This window comes from Nannospalax galili, unplaced genomic scaffold (assembly GCF_000622305.1).
Source record: "Nannospalax galili isolate Female #2095 unplaced genomic scaffold, S.galili_v1.0 scaffold448, whole genome shotgun sequence".
NCBI classification, from domain to species: Eukaryota; Metazoa; Chordata; class Mammalia; order Rodentia; family Spalacidae; genus Nannospalax; species Nannospalax galili.
The window spans coordinates 985,062-1,000,703 of NW_008359324.1; positions in this window are offsets into that span (position 1 = coordinate 985,062).

Genomic DNA, 15,642 nt, shown 5'->3' on the forward strand with positions numbered 1-15,642 from the left:
AAACTGTAAAGTGACAGAACATTTTGGGAGGCCTATAAAATGTGCATCTTAGAGAAAGAAACAGCACAAAGAGCATGTTTCAAAAGGGGAAGAGTGTTCAAGTTCAAGGGGAGCTGGCTGGGTTACTGTATTATGCAGGTCAACAGAAATGACTGAAGCTCTGTGGGTTAATATTGTAGCCACACAACTTATTTGGAGAATCTTCAAGATATTTTAAGACAATACATTTGGAAAGACATTGTGAGTGAAATTGTCCCATTTGACTTCACTGATTTCATTGGGCATGATAGTCTCATTTACAATTTACAAGTCTTTCCATATTTATGTATTAGATGTGTAGATGGCATTTTTCCCGACTTGATTCTCTATCATGAACTCTAGGATTGAGATAGGGATGTGTTACAAAGCTTTGTTTTTACTGCCTGGTGAACACATTTTCAGTATATCTGTCAAATGTAATCATGTTCTTTTTGATGGGAAAGAAGTTTTTCAAAACAGCCCACACAACTTTTTTTTCTAATCACTAAGTTGCACAATTATCTCTATGTGTAGTTTAATCCTGTTATTTCCTTCTCCTGGTCTCCTTGAAGTTATGTTTGTACATCAAGAAATGTACTGAATGTACATCTTAATCTTTAGGTTTTATTATTTTGTTATATATACATCTGCACTTATCCTTGGTTTTTAAAATTTCCCAGCTTTGCACTATGCCTGATGAAGCTTAGGAATTTCCATGCCATACCATTGGCCTCCAGCTGGGTCTGGGCTGAACCACTGCATGAAACCATGGCGAAACTATACTATGGCCAGAAACATTTCTTCACCCAGGTTTCTGGTAGCTTGCTATGTCTCATTTAGTATGATCGAATCTATACAGGAAGTTTAAAGGCCTGTTGACTTTAGATACTATCTTCTAGTATCATCACCAATCCCTGTAAGAATTTGATATTGTATAGATACATATTCAGGACCAAAATGATATATTAAAGAAATGTTTAGGAAATGTCAAAAGATATTTGCATTCTTTACTATAAATTTTTTGTGTGTTTATATGCAAGTGCCTTCAAATATCTATTTTTCACTTTCTTTTTTAAAAAAACTATTTCTTTTAAAATAGCTAGTCACTAGGTCTGTACAAAGGGATATGAAATAGCACTCTGTATTTAATGGGATCACTTTTTCAGACATTGACACAATAAATAACAATATGTCTTTCATGTAAAGTCATAGTAGGAAATATCTGCATTTGATGTGCTGAGAAGTAATTGTATACAAGAATCAGGACAGACTGTAAGGAAGTACACATAACAGAGACAAGCTGGATTTCTAAAAGTCTCTATATTCACCTTTTTATGGCTAAAACACATAAAGGCAGGTAGGTGAAGCTGAGACCAGGGGCTGGATGAGAAAGTACAGATTTGGTTGAATTAGTGTTGGAATTGAGAAGACCAGAAGATCAGATCTGAAAAGTAATTTAAAGTGCAATTGTTAAATCCAAGACTTTGCCATACACAGGGAAAGAGAAAGTAAGATGCGGCTGGGAGGGGAAACAAATGTGCGGAAGTAGAATTAGCCACAGATGACAGAATTCAATACTTGTTGATTTACTGCTGGAGATGATGGTAGAGCCACTGGCTATGAATCATGGAGGGAAGAAGCAAGGGGTGAGAAGCTCACTCTAGAGCAGTGGCTTTCCTCCTTAGCCATACACTGGGATCCCCTGAATGGCTCTGTAAAGCAAGATGCCTGGTTTCTTCACCCAGAAGCTTGAATTTAATTGGTTTACTGTGTGGCTAGGGTACTGGGCTTTGAAAGCTGTCCAGATCATAATAATGTGCAGTCAAAACTGAAAACCTTGCTTTAAAATTATAGGTCAAAAGTATACTGAGAAAAATCTGGGGGCTGGAGAAATGGCTCAGTGGTCAAGAGCACAGACTGCTCTTCTAGAGGACCAGGGTTCAATTCCCAGCACTCATATGGCAGCTAACAATTGTCCATAACTCCAGTTCCAGGAGCCAACACCCTTTTGACCTCTGTGGGCACAGCATGACATAGGTGCACTTACATGTGGGCAATACATGCATACACATAAAATAATAATAATTAACAGCCAGTGTTCTTAACCACTGAGCCATCTCTCCAGCCCCCTAATTTTTTTTTTAAAAAAGAAAAACTGAAAATACAGTTAGAATTCTGTATCTTGTCTAGGGTATACTTGAATGAGAATATAAGGAAATAAAAAATTAGGAGTAAAAGCTCATTAGACTTGAGTCAACATGTGACTTTTTTATTTGATAAAATCTAATTTTGAATATCAATTCATGACATAAAATTCTCAGCAAATTTGTAGTAGAAGGGAATTTTTAATTTTATTAGTTCAAATATTTCATATAATGTATTTTGATCATATTCAGACACTCTCCCCATTCCTACTCTCACCTTACTACCCTCCGCTCCCAACTGCCTTCATTTCCTCTATTAGCAAAGGGAAAACCCCACCCATTTTACTATACAACACATATGAACTGGGTGCTAGGGAAAACATTTCATTAAAATGTTAGTGCTCCGTAGTTCTTAAACACAGATAGGCCAAAGTAAGGGTCCAGGTCCTACTCCTTTTCCTTTGTATGTGGTTTTGGGTCAGAATACAAGCAGATTTCTTAGAATGGCATTTTCACACTTGTTTTCTTTTTTCTCTTCCACACTGTTGAGGATTGTCCAGTAGGGATTTCTCTCTTCCTCAGTAATCAGAAATACTGGGGTTTCCTTATCAAAGTCAGTCATTCATTGTCCGAGAGCACACACTTTGGCTGTTTCAGGGGACTACTCAGCACAATCACACACACCTTCCCATTAAGGTCCAAAACATTCTCCCAGTAGGTTGATTCCTACAGGTTTTACTGGGGGTAAAAGCAGAAGCTAGATACTCACAGAAGGCAGCAGCTAGCTCACAGGCCTCCAATCCAAGATTTTCTAAGTGACAGTTGAAATGTTTCATGGCTTCACACAACAGGTGTATGCCAATGTCCTCTAGCTTGTTTTCTGAAAATAGGCATCTAAGGTTCCTATTGCTGTTGAGGATGCATCTAGGTCATAACAGCCACTGGATGATGATGATCATGGCTAGGCTAACCACGCAGTGCACTGTGAAGTGGCTGCATGTAGGGCGGTTGCAGCCATCTCCCGACTGCACCCACCTCCTGGCCCCTTTACCCAAGTTTGGCAGCCAGAGAATCTGGTGCCCTGTCACCCCAGAAGCACAGGCAGCAGGTGGCCAGGCCAAGGGTGTAGTTTTGCCTGCCGGAGGCAAGATGACTTTCCTTTATATGAGAAAAATATAAGGAAAAATAACAAAATTATCAGGGGAAGAAATAGAGCTAGAGCAATGATGTATTAAATCTCAGGTAAGGTTTCACTTATTTAACATCTGTTTACTGAATAGAGTGCATATCCTAACACTGATGGAGCTTCCCGTTACAGATGCAGCAGAAAGAGCAAAGTCATATTTGCTCATCTTATGGAATATAACTTTAAAAACTTAGTGAAGAGAGAGAAGGAGGGAGGGAAGGGGGAGAGAAAGATTAAGAAGGGGGAAAGAACAAGGGGAGAGGAAAAGGGGGAAAGTTTGTCTTAGAAAAATTGTGGCTTTAGAAGAAGTAAGTGTTTTGTTTGCATGCATGTAAGTACACTCGTGTCATGCAATGCCCATGGAAGCCAGAAGAGAGCCCTGGATTCCCTGGAACTGGAGTAAAGGATCAGAAATGATGCACTAGAGAGGAAAAATATTGCTGAGCAGAAGAGGAGGAAATTACTAGACTATTGAAGTCCTTGAGAAAGTGAGAGAGAGATGGGAACATGAGTATACATTGAGGAATTCGTCTTTGATAAGTGGTAAGAAGGGTAACTTCAGATGTGTGAAGCTTAGGACTGACAGTATAACGCAGATCACTGATTTTACTTTTGGAATAATGAGGTGAGACCTTTATACTTGAGTGAGGAGAAAGCATGTGTAAAATAGTTCATGGTGAGTTACAAAGTAAAAGTACTTTTAGAAACACCGTTTAAAATATTTCACTCATCCCCCTCTGAAGAGGTAACCCTAAAATCTTTTAGGGATTAGATAAGAGCTCCCAAATACTTTTGACATTTTTGGTCTTTGGAACACAGGAGGGAGTGGGCATGATCAAAATACCTTATATGCATGTATGAAATTCTCAATAAAATATTTTTTTTAAGTTTTAAAAAAATCACACAGAAGGGAAAGAGTTTTTCTGATTCTAGAGAAAGCTTCCAGAGGACACACGGGAGGATTTGGGAACCTCACAGACCTGAGTGGGGGTCTCTCTAAAGCCACCTCTTACAAGATAAAATCCACAACAGTAATAGTTGGGAGAACATTTGGCAGCAAAGGTCCCTAAGTAGACTGTGTCAGGAATAGTAGTAACACAGTAGCTTTCTGGTTTCACACCGGCACTCAACGTCACTTTTCTGACCTTAACGTGCATCCTTCTCTCCACTGTACATTCTCTTTTGTTACTTGGAGAACAGGAGTTTGTCTATATTGGCTTTTTTTTTTTTTTTACCCACACTAGATGTCGCTGATGCTTTCCTCTTGATTTCAGTCCTAAATTTAGTGTGTCTGTTCAGTGTGGCAGTCATCACCCAGGGCCACCCTTTGCCTTACCCACACAAAGAGACACAAGATTAATGAGACTCTCGTGCTTATAAAACCTCTGAGGTGTTAAATAGCTTAGGGTTAACCAGAGCGTGTGTATTCTATGAACCTGATTGTTTAACCACCCCACCCCCGCCCTTGCATTTTGGAATTAAAAGACTGAGCCTTAACTCAAACTGGAATTCTTTGCAGAAAACACATCTACTTCCTCCTGTGAAAATATGGCAATTTACTCCTAAGTTCAAACTTGGTTAATGAGCTGCCTCCTCTCCCTCTGCTGTGGGAGTGGGAAGCCTGGTGTGAAATTACACTTAGTTACCTCCATCACCTTGATGTGTGCTGAGGGCCTAAGTGTGGGTACAGTGTCTCTGTGGTTTATTCTAAGGTTATAGCCCTGAATGGTTTCTTAGCCCAAGGAACTCTAGGGACTCCACCAACAAAGGAGAGCCCTAATAGTTATTTGGGCAATTGTTAGTAGGGCTGACATCCAAGTCCCTTTTACTAATAGACCCAGAAGTTGCTGGAGGCCAAGAAACTACTTTTTCTTCTTTCTTAGAAATCTATGTAGAAAAGAAGAACTTTCAGAAAAAGGAGTGGGGCTAGGTACTATAGTACCATTATCTGTTTTGTTTTGCTTTGTTTTGTTTTGTTTTACAAAAAGTCTCTCCATTATCTACTTAGCCAATCAGTCAAGTACCAAATATTTATTGCATAGCCACAATGTCCCACGACTAGTTGAAGTGTTGGGGACACCAAAGCTGAACTGGTTCCTCTTGCATGGAGCTTAACTCCATCGTGAGATGCAAAAAACCAAAATAAATATGAAAGATTGTGTCAGTTTACGGTTCTGCAAAAAATAAAACACAAGAAGATAGTATGTACTTGTGTACATCTAAGTCAGTACTTGGCTAGTAGGCTATAACAAAGAGTTGATAATGGCAGGAGGGAGGACAAAGATGATTTACATAGAAAGAAACTTTACCCAGAGGTCCCACTTCAGAATTTTTTTCTACAGAAGAGAACAAAGAAAATCTGGGAAAGGACAGGGACCTGGAAGGGAAAATAGAGGGGTACAGGCTTTGAACCACATGTTGGGATTCTTATGGTTCACAAATTCAGGACTTAGGTTTTTTTTTTCTAAGTGCAGAGGTAAGTTGGAGTTTACAAGGAATGGAAAGGCGACTTATCTTTTAAACAAATGGCTCAGAATGTTACCAGAAAGTGGGCAGGGGTCAGAGTAGAGAGCAAGGCCATCTGTTAGAAAAAAGAAGTAGTGGGTGAGTTGGGTCAGGCCACTGGTTGTGAAGAACTGTGGTCATTGCTTTAACAACAGTCTAAAACTAAAAAATATTTTTAAAGAAAGAGGGGGGACTGGAGAGATGGCTCAGCCACTAAGAACACTGGTTGTTCTTGCAGAAGACCTGGGTTCGAATCCCATCACCCACGTGGCAGCTAACAACTGTCTGCAACTCCAGTTCCAGGGGATCCAACAGCCTCTTCTGTCCTCTGCGGGCATTGCATGACATGGGTGCACTTACAAGCAGGCAATACATGCATACACATAAAATAAAAATAATAAATAAGAAAATATTTAAAAAATTAATATTAAATATTAATATTAAGTGGGCAATGGAAGAGGAAGGCTAGAGAGCAGAAAAGAATCTAAAGAGCTGCTTCCGTTGCTTAAATCATAAGGCATTTTCCATCCTGGAGCAAACCTGCTGATACTGTTCTGAGGGTGACCGTGAAAAGGTGAAGGCTCTTTCCTTCTCATTACGACATAGGCTAGAAAACAATGCCTGCAGCACAGCATGTGGACTGGGGGCTGAGGCACACGGACGTCACAGGTCCCTTTAGAAAAGTCCCTGAGAGTCCAAGGGAGAGGGACACTAATCTCAGCTGTCTGAACAAAAATCTTGACTAATCTACATGTGGAAGCCTAAGAGAATGGGTAGGTTGTCAGTATGCACGGGTACACAAGCGTACTCACTGTGCATTGTGTGGAGGCTGAGTGACAAATGGGCTTGGCGTCCATGCACTGTGACTGTGTTTAGTGTGCTCACACACTGCGATCAAACCCCAGTTTGTTCTCACATTTGTCCTACAGACTAAAGGCCAACAGCATGAACATCATACAGGATAAGAGAAGGTCGCACTAAATTTTCTTCCCTTTTTCCTTCTTGGGAGGTTCCGCACATGCTCCCTCCCAAGGCTCCAAGGCTCACAGACTAACAAGGCAGTTTTAGTTTGGGTTTCCTTGATGGTAGGTAGTGAGGGGGTAACTTACAAAGAACGCTGCAGGGGCTGTTCCAATCGCTTCCACACCGCACCCACGGTCTCCATTAGCTTTCGCCTGTGCCCCATAGGCCTGCGGTCTCACCCCAGGTCTGTAAACGCTCATCCGGCTTCCAGGCTTCCACGACACCCCGCCAGCCATTTGGCCCAGCAGCCAGCCGCACACACTTCCCCTTTTCCGTTCCAACTGCCACCCCTCCCCCCAAGCTAATTCTCCACAGCTAACGCTCTGCGGCGCGCTCTGCCCCTGACTGGCTTACACCTTTCGGAGGAATAAGTATTTTGGGGGGCTACAGAGGATGAACCGAAGAATGGTTGAAAAACCACTTGCTGCCCAGTGGCCAATCTGAACTGGAATCCAGATCCTCAGGCTCAGTGATCATATTTCATTTCCTCTCAAAGCCTTTATCACTAGTTATTTTTTGTTATATTTTTTCACTTATGTAGAGTTGGATACCTGGAAATGTTTATCTCAGTATTTATTCTTTTTTAAATATTTATTTTTTAATTTTTATTTTTATGTGTATAAGTGTTATGCTTGCATGTATGTAAGTGCACCCATGTCAATGCAGTGCTCATGGAGTACAGAAGAGGGTGTCAGATCCCCTGTAACTGGAGTTACAGACAGCCATGATGATTCTGGGATTCAAACCCATGTCTTTTGGAAGAGCTGAGCCATCTCTTAAATGCCGAACCATTTCTCCAGCCCATTAGTATTTAGCATTTATGAAGAAGCCTTGTCTTTAACAGCAAGAAGGATGTCTCTGAAATATTATTTCTAATTGGTCAATGCTGAAGAACTGTGAGGGTTTCTGCTAGTCAAACAGACATACGGATGAGTGGTACATTTCCTGTCAAGTGTTCTTTTAAGGTAAAGAGCAAAAGCACGCTAGGCAGTGCTGGGAACAATAAGGCAGTGCAGTAAGGAAACTCCATATCGTATCAGTCAGGGTTCTTTGTTCCAAGTGTCAGATGCTGACTCTCCTTTAATTCAGCAAAGAGACATTTGCTGGCAAGGTATCAGAAAGCTCCCTTGTTTGTTGAGAAGCCTAGAGATGGTGCAGACTGGCAGGAATGCAGGCAGCAAAGACGACAGTCAAGGTCAAGATGTAGCAGCAGCCTGGTAAGGACACCCCTCCAAGCTCTGCTGCTACCCCACTGTACTAACACCACCCCCACCCTGGTAGATGCCTCTTGGAATGCATCCCAAACTCTCTTTGCTTCTTCTGTCACTTGTATACAATTCCACCTGCTTGCCAGGTCTTCAAACTGGTCAAGCCTGAATCACTTGCCTAACTAACATGTGGGTTACAGGTATAGGTAGCTTTAACTCCCTTAGATTTTGAGAAAAATGACTTTGCCTTTTTCCACACAGGACGGAGTTTCAGATGCTGCACAATGAAGTGGAAAACATATCAACTATAAAAAGGTGACTATTTTAGACATAAAATAATCACATAAAAACAAGGTATTTCAGTGATCTCAGGATAGCGTGACTGCAGAGGGAGGGTCTCTGCCCCTCTGTTTGCATTCAGATGATCTTGCAAGCCATTTGGCTTTGTTTTGAGAATTCCAGTATGACATTTGTAGTTATTGGAACAAAGACCAGTTAGCATCTTCCTTCCATTTATTTCATTTATCTCTGATAGATATTTGAGGAATAATTGTCTGTAATCCAAGTCATCAGAAAGCCTTTTACATATTCCTTCTGACGATGTCTGATTTTCAGTGTGCTTGGGGTAATCAGCCTGCTTTTTTTAAAAAAATGGATCTCATTCAAAAGCAGTTCCCCCCCCCCAAAGGAATGTTGTATATTTTAATTTTGTTGTTTTCAGAGATCAGGCAGTTGTATTATCATATTCTGAAATGTATGCTGCCAACCTATTAACACCATACTAAAACTGATGTGACAAATTTTAATTCATGGGTATTCACCCTCTAGTTCTCAAAGCAGAGATCAGAGGACATGCGAGGGACCATGTGAGATATTTAACATAGCATGCTTACTTTTATTATGCTGAGATTTCATGATACGATAGTCAAATTGAACTAGTCAAATTAAATCTATTAAAAATGAATTAAAAATACAGGAAAAATAAAATTAGTCATGCTGAATATTATAGAAACTGTCAGCATAAAGCACCAAGGAACTGAAACAGACCTGTATCTTTTTAAAGCTACTTAAAATAACTAGTCATTAATCCTGTCCTAACACAGACCGTCTATTCAGTCTAGCCTTGATATAGTGAAGTTTGACTCACAAATTATTTATGACCTTTACACACACTCACTTGCAAAATCGATGAAATTTATGTGACGATGGGAAATAAAAGATTCGCATTTTCCAAGGTCCCTTAGTCTCCCTTCCCTCAGCACATGCTTGACAACACCAAACTCAATTTTGTAGCATGTAAGCAGGGTGCCAGAGATTCTGAAGAATCAGCCTTAGACCTTTGAAAAAGCATCAATCATTGTAAAATTAAAAGAATTAACACACACAACTGTGGAGAAAATTCAATAAAAGAAAATTTACCTATGAATAATTTAGGAGGAAAAACATTCCCATTTGAAAGATAAAACATATTAAGTATTTTATAGCCTCTGCATATGCATATGCCAGCAATTTATTGTTTCTTATGTAACCTAACTTTCCTACACATTATGTCCTGTACTAAACATTTTTTTCCCCTTTTTCTTTTGTGTGTGTGGTTTTTTTGTGTGATGCATGCATGTAGTGCATGCAGGTTAGTGTGCAGATGACCAAATCAAAGTGTGTGCTCATGTGGAGGCCATAGCAGATCATCTGGTCTCCTCTCCTCTCCTCTCCCCACCTCTCCCCCCTTCCCCCTCTCTTCCCCTTCTCCTCCTCCCCTCCCCCATCCCTCTCCTTCTTCCTCTCCCTCTCCCTCATTCCTTGAGACAGAATCTCTCACTAGACCAGAAACTCACTGTTTTGGTTGCGGTTGGGCTGCGCAGCCAGTGAGCTCTCAGGATCCACCTATCCCTGCTCCAGTCCCAAAAATGAAAGAAATAAGAAAATGAATGAAGAAATAAAAATTGCTAAGAAGCAATTTAGAAAGTGCCCAATATCCTTAGTAATTACAGAAATACAGATAAAAACCACTTCAAGATTCCATCTTACTCTAGTCAGATTGGGAAAGATCAAGAGAATGAAAGACTCCAAAAGCTGGAGAGGATGTGGAGGAAGAGGAACTCAGTCACTGCTGACGGGAAAGCAAACTCGTGCAACCACTATGGAAAGCAGTGTGGACAACCCTCAGAAAACTAAAAATGAACCTACCGTACAATCCAGTGATATGACTCCTTGGCATAGACCCAAAGCACTCATCATACTGTAGAGATACCTGTACATCCATGTTTGTTGTTGCTCTTTCCACAATAGCTAAGAAATGGAAAAAATATAATGAATGATTAATGAAAATGTGGTCCATTTACTCACTGGAGTTCTACTCAGCAGTAAGAAAAGATGAAATTATGAAATTTGCAGGTAAATGGATGGAGCTAGACAGTGTTATAGTAAGTGAAGTAACACAAATGCAGAAAAGCAAGTGACACATGTTTTCCCTTGTTTGGACTGTAGCACCGGTTCCTTACATGTGAGTATATAAATTCTGATGTGACACCAGGAGCCAGGAAAAGGAAAAGGACACATGGAGGTAAAGGAATGGAAACAGGCTAAAAGGGGGATCACCATAGGGAATGGATGGTACCTGAGGGAGGTGGAAAAACTGGGAGTAATCAGCAGAGAGGAGAGGAAGGGGGAACATGCAAGGGACCATGGGGTGGGAGAGGGAGGGAAGTCAGGAGAGGAAAGATGGCAGGAGTTGGGAGATATTAGGGGGAGGGTGGGGATAATGGGGGCACTGTGACTAGAGAGGGAGAGAGGCCAGATGGGAGAAAAAATAGTAGAGATGAATGAATCACCAGGGGCTAGGAAACCTAGAGGGAAAAGTGATGCCCTAGAAACCCCATGAGAAATGCGCATAGTGTCTGAACATTAATCCATATGTACACCTGGGAGCTGTTTGGTAGGGAATGCAATGTCAGATAAAAGAGACCTCCCTTAGAGGGACAATTCTTCTTTTTGTATTATTATTTTTTAATGGGGCTTTTGGGTACTCTAACATCCCCCCTCTGAAGAGGTAACCCTAAAATCTTTTAAGAATTAGATAAAAGCTCCCCAAAAGTTTTGATGTTTTTAGCCTTTGGAAAGTATGAGTATGTTGCTAAGAAGCCCAAGGGCATTGTGAATTTTAGCCAAGAAACTAGCAACATTACTTTGGGGTCTATTTTACCCTAACTGCCTAGCCAATTCCTACCTCCTATCCTTATCACAAAATCCTCTGAACAGGTTACCCAACTTGTGGATAGGGAATCAGGACCCAGGCCACTCTGGTTTCTTCCATGCTGAACAGGGGCGCAGGGTGAGGCAATTGGAGTACCCCTTCAGTGGATCTATCTAAAAGACTCCCAAATTGCATAACTCTTGTCTCTAAGGGGAGAAGAAAGTCCTTGAATCATAATGGGAGATGTGAAGAAGTAAAGGCAAGAGTAATTAGCATTACAAGTTCTACACAAGAAACTAGAAAAAAGTCAGAACAGGGCAATTTTCAAATGTTCATATCAGAGCCCATTAGAATTCCTTGACAAGGGCTTCCAAAAGCATCCCTCTATTGGGTTCCTCCTCATTTTTCTTTTGTCTGCCAAGTCTGGACTCTAGGGTGCTGGATTCAGGATTTGCTTTCAGTTGTTTTGATAGCTGTTGGAGTGATTAGAATCAGTGTCAGATCCCTCACAAAGACTTCTAGATAGGGGGAGAAAACAAATTTATTCATCATTTTAGAACAACAGCAGGTTGTCTCCTTTAGTTACAGGTGGGCACTACAGTGAAATCTTACATCTGAGCACAGATGAGAAATACATGGGCTTAAGCCTAATATCTGGGAAGTGTAGTCCCTTGAACTCTTAAAAAAATATACTGATGACTTTACCCTTTGGTTATACTTTCCTTTTGGGTGTTTAAGACAATACAGTTGGTCCAAATAAATCAATTTGTTTTTACACTTAAGGTCATTTGAGGATCTGTTCATCAGGAGTCACATGGGCATGAGAAGAGCCCCTGGCTCCTTTCTTTTACCAGTCCCATCTATGTGAAAATAAGTCAAAGGTCCTGCTTGGCCATGTCTGGCTTCATTTGGAAGCATGGAGGAGATGATTTCTCTGAGGTGACCCTTTTCTTTGTAGACTGGACACTGGTTCAAGTACATCTTGTGGGGTCTCCATGGCCTCCCTGAACAAGAGGACAGGTAACTCACCACAGTTACAGGACATTTTGAGAGATGCTCATAGTCCCCTGGAACTTTGTCGACTTTGGAGGGCAAGGGGCAAAAACTGTCCTTTAAGTCTCTCTGACCAGATTAGTATAGGCCTCAAAGTATGGCTGTTAAACATCCAAGAAGTTTAGTTCCATCAGTCTGGTACTTTAATTACCATATGCTATGTAGATAAAGTTTGGGGAAAAACCAAATATTTTCAGATAAACCTTTACTAGATATGTATTTTGTTCCTTAAACTAGTTGACTAAATTATCACCTTAGAAATTTTTTAAGATTATGTGTATATTATTTTTGTCTCATCCTTTATATATCATAACAAACCTACACAGACCTTCATCACTTCTTAGGCCTTCTCATTTTTTCTGTCTATTTTGGAAAATATCTCTATTCCCATATCCTTTTAACATCTTTTACATTCTCATTTTCTTTTCTTTTTTAAATAATTATGAGATATAATAGCATTAACAAATAAATTTTCCATCTGTTGTGAGAATTCTTTTCCTGGGGATACTAAGCAATGCTTATTCTCTTTTAAGATTCTAGTGTCAAGCCAAAGTTTGAATAAGTTTTACTGGGGAACCAATGAATTTACTGAGCTTACTTAAAAAGATAACTGAGGGGTTGCTGAGGTGTATGTATGTCCTGAGGGTATGAACATTGGAAAGCCTTTACCCAGCTTGGGTCATGCCTTCTCAGCCTAGCCTTCCCCAGATTGTATACTTTTACCTCCAGGAGACCATGTGTGATTAGGGCCAATTTACATACTGTTGGCTGGGAAGAGTCTCTGGATACTCTGGTGAGGGTCCAATGACCCTTTTGACCCTCTTTAATGAATGAGCACAATCGTCAACAAGCCCAATTGTGACAATGTTTAGTGATCAGGCACAGCTGAAGTCGTGATGACGGTAGTTTTTTCCTGAAGTAGAGACTGCTGTACAGCATCATCTTATTAAATGGACCTGGAATTTCAAAGGATTTGGTGCTAGGAACCACATATGAGAGAGACCGTGCCATTTGTTTCTCTGAGTCTGTGTTACTTCACTTAGTATAACTGTTTTGAGATCCATCCATTTACCTGCAAATTTCATTATTTCATCTTTCTTTACTGCTGAATAGAATTCCATTGTGTAAATATACCACATTGTTGTTAACCACTCATCAGTTGAGGGGCACTTAGGTTTCTTCCATCTCTTAGCTATTGTGAAAAGAGCAGCAACAAACATGGATGTACAAGTATCTCTACAATAGTGTGAGTCCTTTCGGTATATGCCAAGGAGTGGTATAACCCGGACATGCGGTAGGTTCATTTTTATTTTTTTAAGAGTTCTCCACACTATTTTCCATAGGGATTGAATGAGTTTGCAAGGCCCCCAGCAGTGAATGAGCATTCCCTTTTTTCCACATCTTCTCCAGCATTGATCCTAGCCAGTCTCGATCCTAGCCATTCTTGATCCTAGCCAGTTTGATTGGGGTAAGGTGATCTCTTGGGTGGTTGTAATTTTCATTTCCCTAATGACGAACAATGTTGCACACTTTTTGAGACATTTCTTAGCCATCTTTATTTCTTCCTTTGAGAATTCTCTGTTTAGATCTTTAGCTCATCTTAGTTGGGTCATTTGATTTCTCGAATCTTTGTTTTTTGTGTTCTTTATATGTTCTGGATGTTAAACCTCTTCAGATGTGTCACTGGTGCAGTTTTTTTCCCATTCTATGGGTTTTCTCTTCAACTTTTTGATTGTTTCTTTTGCTGTACAGAAGCTTTTTGTTTAATGAGGTCCCATTTGTTATTGTTGACTTTAATTCCTGAGCAACTTCTGTCTGATTTAGAAAATCCTTTCTTATACCTGTATCTTGTGAGTTACTGCCAATATTTTCTTCTAATAGCTTCAGGGTTTCCAGTTTCACTTTGAGGTCTTTGATCCATTTGGAGTTGACTTTTGTACAAGGTAAAAGATAAGGCTCTAGTTTCATTCTTCTACATGTAGATATCCATTTTTGCCAGCACCATTTGTAGAACATGCTGTCTTTTCTCCATTGTGTGTTCTTGGTACCTTTGTCAAATATCAGGTGGCTGAAATTGTGTATACTTGGGTTTGGGTCCTCAATAATGTTCCATTGATCTATGTGTCTATTTTTGTGCCAGGATCATGCTGTTTTTCTGACTATAGCTCTGAGGTATACTTTGAGATCTGGTTTAATAATCCCCATACCAATGCTCTTTGTGCTTGGGGTTTCTTTGGCTATCCAGGGTCTTTTGTGCTTCCATACGAATTTAAGGATGATTTTTTTTTTTTTTTGTAATTTTGTGAAGTATGTCAGGGGGATTTTGATTGGGGTTGCACTGAATGCTTTTGGTAGGATGGTCATTTTCACAATATTAATTCTTCCAATCCATGAGCATGAGAAATCCTTCCATCTCCTGGTGTCTTCCTCAATCTCTTTCTTTAATGATTTAAAAGTTTCATTGCAGAGCTTTTTGGTGCCTTTGTTCAGATTTATTTCAAGCACATAGAGTGTCATAACATTAATGTATATGTATACCTTGGAGTGGCTTAGCAGGGAACACAGTGTCAGGTAGAAGAGACCTTCCTTATAGTGACAAGCATGCCATACATCACTCATCAAAAGAGATTTTTTTTTCAACGTATGTAGGCACATCTGGTCAGGCACAGAGAACATACATCTGGGAGATACCCAGTACTAGAAGACACATCTGCAGTTGAATCTCTACAACTAAAGCTCATGGAACATAGCAGAATAAGAGGTAGAGAGAGCTAATGTACCCCTCCACTCTCACCAGTAAGGCTTCCATTTATAACAGTGTGTGATGCACACAGAAGGCCAGAACTGGCCAAGTTTTGGAGACTAAGAGACTGTAGAGTGTAGGATGGGACTCCTACATGTAACCTCACCCACCCATGGCTCAGGGACCACTGCAGAAGATGAGGTGGAAAGATTGTAAGAGCCAGGCTGGTTCATGAACACAGGGAGGTGGAGACTTCCAGGCCACGGGAGTATTGCTCATGTGAGCCTGTGGCAGTGGTGGCATTGAGCACAGGACTCAAGTCAGCTCAATTAAACAAGGGCCCAAAGGGGAGGTGAGAAATATGTGGTGGGCCAGCACTAGATTGAGAACTATTTGAGATTGATTGCTGCTGGGTGAAGGAGAATATGACATATGACCACTGGATGGGCTGACTAGATTGCAGTGGACACATTCACACTGAAGGACATTTGGGTACAAACACCTGAATTAATAGGACACAGCATGTATAGCATAGGGTTCGGTGGGGGATAGGGAGAGGCATGGATGGG